Below are 5,000 nucleotides of genomic sequence, written 5' to 3' on the forward strand. Positions count from 1 at the left end.
TCTCACATTCTCTCGTTCGTTCTCTCTCTCTCTCTCTCTCTCTCTCTCTCTCTCTCTCACTTTTTCTCATTTTGTATTTCCCACTTTCACTTTCTCTCGTTTTCTCTCTCACTCTCTCCGTCTGTCTGTCTGTGTTTCTCTTTTTTCGCAAGAACACTTTTGGTGACAAGGAATGCTATTTTCTATTATCAAGCTCGCCACTCCACTTTTTCTCTTGTCCTCCGTTGCACAAGAAACTCTTGCAACAAGTGTCGAAAACCGCCTGCATGACGATATCATGTTTTCCTTTGGCATTGCCATTTGTCCAACGATGACATGCAGGCATGTAACACAAACTTAGCTCTCATGTTTATGGGTTGCTGTCATGTATTGCGAGTGGGGAATTGGGGTAACTTGGTCCTCATGTTTATGGGGACGTATTCACCAAGTAACACGAAGCTATGGGGGCGAAATGTCCGTCTTTAATAGTTTTGTTCCCCAAAAGTTTTCTTATTATGACACTCTCGCGTCGCTTCCCATTTTCTGTAAACATTGGCCTTGTACGAAAACGGAAGCGTTTAGGAATTTTGTTGTTGGTTTGCGGCTTCACCAAGACACTTCATCATACGAAAACATTTTTTTTTATTCCATAGTTGGCTTGTGTCGTCAATGAAATTTTTCTCAAAAAAGAAAAAGAAAAACAAGGACGGTCTTCATATATTTTTTTCATCCGAGAGTAAGTTGAGTGCAATAATTATTTTAAAGTAAATCATTATATACTCTCTCGCTTTCTCCTTGTTTGTAATATTTTTTAAACTAGAACATATTTTCCTATATCTCTTTTTGTCAACAGGATATCCTTGTCCATAATTTCAGCGAGACGTTTCTAATATAATAAACATAATCATTGGTAAAGACAGTCCACACTCGCCTGACACCTTCGTTTTTGTGATAACAAGATTTAATTGCCTAACTGAGGCCTCCCCACGACTGTATATTGGCTATTAGGGCTTATTCACATAGCCCCTCCCACCTATCCGAAGCCCGGGAATGGGCTAGATGGAGGATAATTGCCGCACGCCAGAAATATGAGGAACGTAAAAAAAAAAAAAAAAAACAAAAAAAAAAAAAAAAAAATCGGTTAAGATCAGTTGAATATTGATGGATCTGTTAAACGCAGCGACAAAGTTACTTAACCTGAGACGGGCTGAGAGGAAGAACAGGAACTTAGAAGGATGCAGGTTTTAGAGTAATCTAGTCATAATATTTCTCAGAAACCTAGATTCACATCTATCTTTGCAAGTGAGCTGGGATCTGTCTTTATAATTAATCTCGACAATGATACAATTTATGAGTTTTTATTCTGACTCAAAAAAGGCTGTTTTGAGGAGACTAAAGAATGAACTCCGAACTGAAAAGGTTCTCTTTTTAATGTTTTAATTGCAGCAAACGGTGCCTATACCCTTGAGGGACAATATCGCGATGTGGGCATGGGGCTGGTAAAAGAGAGCTTTAAAAAGAGTGGCAGAACGGTGATGTTCTAGAGGTTAGAATTTCTTTATTTTTTGCTTTATTGTTAATTTTTTTGTCTTGTATCTTTTGTTTTATTTTATTCTATATTTTATTTCATATTATTTTATTTTATTTTATTTATTTTATTTTATTCTATTTTACTATATTCTGTCATCTTTATTTCATTATCATTATCATTCATTTGTGAATGATATTTGGCCGAACGGGCTAGAACGTCGCTACTTGTGACGGAGATCGAGGTGACGGCGGTTCGAACTCTGCCACCGGCGAGTTGGACCAAGGGAATGGTTCATTAAATTACACACTACAAAGTCTTCTGTGAGGGGCACCGTCCTAGCCTCCAGATAGGTGGGGGGAATTTGTGACGTTAAACCGAACCGTCTTCTATAATGAAGTCTCTAATCGTAAAAGAATGCTATTGACTTTGGTTCTCCCACCTCCCACCTCCCACCTCCCCCTCCCTTTCCCCCTCACACCTCCACCAACCCCCCCCTCTTCCCTTCCACCCCCTTCCCCCCTTTGGATTGAATAAAAGATTGTACAGGTCAAATAGTATTCATCTATAACTAGTATTTAATGAAAATCATCTTTACCGTACATTCTATATAAAAAAAAGTAAAAAATCATAGTTCGTTTCACGTTTACTTTGTGTTAGGTCATCCAAGGTCAAGTGAAAATCAGATTTGACCTTTATGCTAGGATACTCGGGAATCGAAACCATGTTTAAAGCAAATACGAAGACAATGACACAGAAACTATAGAGAGAAGACAAGGTTCAGAGGAAGTGATGCTTTGAAACAGAACACCTGATCTTATTACTTGCCTGTCTGTTGCTCAGGTAGCTAGTCCTTGTCTACTAGGCATACACTTCAGAACTCGTAAGCAAACACTGAAATCATCGCCAGTTATGTATATTTGGTCGCCCAGGTACAGTCGGCTACAAAAATCTTGAACTGTTTTGTGGCTACGCAAATACAGTTCTAGATTTTTTTTCATGTATTTTTATATATTGTTTACTACGAGTATATAGGAGATTTTTTCTTTGTATGAAAGAATATATTGGGTAACCTGTAATGAAAATTGTATTTCTAGAGTGAAAACGGTATTTTTACAGGATTTTTCTAGCCGAAAGTTTTCTAAGCGTTGACAGAAGGCCTTTTAGGTGATAATATAGCCGAGTGAAGGATAGGTATACATATAGATATAACTATGACATTAGATATAAACAAATAAATAGATGAATAAATACACAAATAGATGAATGAATAAATAGATATGAATAAATGAATAAATAAACAAATAAATATGTGAATAAATGAATAAATAAATAAGTAAATTAATAAATAAACAAATAGATGAATAAATGAATAAATGAATAAATATATAGATAAACAAAAATGAATAAATACATAAAAAAATAATGAATAGATAATGAAGTCAGATAACAAAGAAAATATATACATAAATGAATAAGATTTTATACAAATATAAAAATAAACAAATAGAAAATAAATACATAAGAAATTAAATTAATGAACTGTCAAATAAATATATAAGCGAGTCAGAAAAACTGCATTCAACCATTACATTATTTAAAAGATAAACAAATGATTTTGTAAAGAGCACTTCTCATTTCATCAACACTGATAATTTCATTCGCATCCAATGGATGTATTTTTCCGATGCCAATATGTCCCAAACTTTGCTCTTTATACCATATATGTGTATCATATTTGAACAGACATGATCAGAATATTTGAAAAGCATTACGAGATAGTATGAAACATAATGTTACTGGGTATTTCATATAAATTATAGAAAGTATCATTTTGTGTGTGTGTGTGTGTGTGTGTGTGTGTGTGTGTGTGTGTGTGTGTGTGTGTGTGTGTGTGTGTGTGTGTGTGTGTGTGTGTGTGTGTGTGTGTGTGTGTGTGTGTGATTCACCATGGTCTTAAATCACGTGTTGGACTCATGACCATTAACTATTTTCCTCCCGGAAGAGAGCTCAGAGCTCATATATGATCGATCTATGGGTAATGATGTGACCTTACATGCGCGCACACACCCAACTCCCCGCCTACAAGAGTTGGAGTAACGACTCGCAGCTCAGAGAATCTGAAAATTTTTCAACCCTGGGCGGGATTCGAACCCAGACCGATGTAGTGGCGGCCGCGAATGCTACCACTACGCCATCGAATCGTGTGTGTGTGTGTGTGTGTGTGTGTGTGTGTGTATGTGTGTGTGTGTGTGTGTGTGTGTGTGTGTGTGTGTGTGTATGTGTGTGTGTGTGTGTGTGTGTGTGTGTGTGTGTGTGTGTGTATGTGTGTGTGTGTGTGTGTGTTTGTGTGTGTGTGTGCGTTTTCAGTGATCTCGAATGTATTTAATTAGATAAGCCTCACAGGATAAAGTCAAACGCTGAATTTCCTGTGTGTCGTTTTCTCAAAGTTTGAACTTAATCAGCGATTTGTTTTGTTGTCTAAATGTCAGAGATGAATTGTGATGTACGAAGATTTAGTCTCTTGGTTTTATTTTTCTATTTTCCTTTTTTGAAGAGGATATACGTACAGACTTACGTTCATCTGCGCACGCGGGCACACCCACACACCCACCCACACCCACACGCACACACACACACACACACACACACACACACACACACACACACACACACACACACACACACACACACACACACACACACACACACACACACACACACACACACACACACACACACACACACACACACACACACACACACACACACACACACACACACACACACACACACACACACACACACACACACACACACACACACACACACACAGAAACACACAACCACACACACACACACACACACACACACACACACACACACACACACACACACACACACACACACACACACACACGATGGCGCAGTGGTAGCGTTCACGGCCGCCACTATGGCGATCCGGGTTCGAATCCCGCCCAGGGTTCAAATAATTTCAGTATCGCTGCGCTGCGAGTCGTTTCTTCAACTCTCGTGGGTGGGGAGTTGGGGGTGTGTGCGTGTAAGTTCTCAGTATTACTCACAGATCGGTTATACATTAGCTCTGATCTCTCTTCCAGAAGGGAAATAGCTGTCGATCACGAGTGCAACACGTGATCCAAGACCATATTGAATCTCTCTCTCTCTCACACACACACACACACACACACACACACACACACACACACACACACACACACACACACACACACACACACACACACACACACACACACACACACACTCTGGAACAAAGAAGGGAAAGAGGAGACTTACCAACTATCTATAGAATTATGAAGGGAATGGAAATCTTAGATAAGAATGACTTATTGAAATGGGACAATGGAAAAACAAGAGGACACACACACACACACAAAAAAGATAATTACAGAAGAGATCTGAAAAAAAATAGCTTTCCACAAGTGTAATAGATACTTGGAACAAATTAGACAAA

General features: G+C 38.4%; 1 protein-coding gene across 5 annotated transcripts in view; it reads left to right on the plus strand.

Moving 5' to 3' along the window:
* LOC143021424 (lachesin-like) overlaps positions 1 to 5,000 on the plus strand; it is a 586,585-nt gene that overhangs the window by 122,449 nt on the left and 459,136 nt on the right. The gene's annotated exons all lie outside the window — the stretch shown is intronic.

The sequence above is a fragment of the Oratosquilla oratoria genome, chromosome 42 (assembly GCF_046742065.1).
Source record: "Oratosquilla oratoria isolate Oo_2021 chromosome 42, ASM4674206v1, whole genome shotgun sequence".
In the NCBI taxonomy this organism is placed as follows: Eukaryota; Metazoa; Arthropoda; class Malacostraca; order Stomatopoda; family Squillidae; genus Oratosquilla; species Oratosquilla oratoria.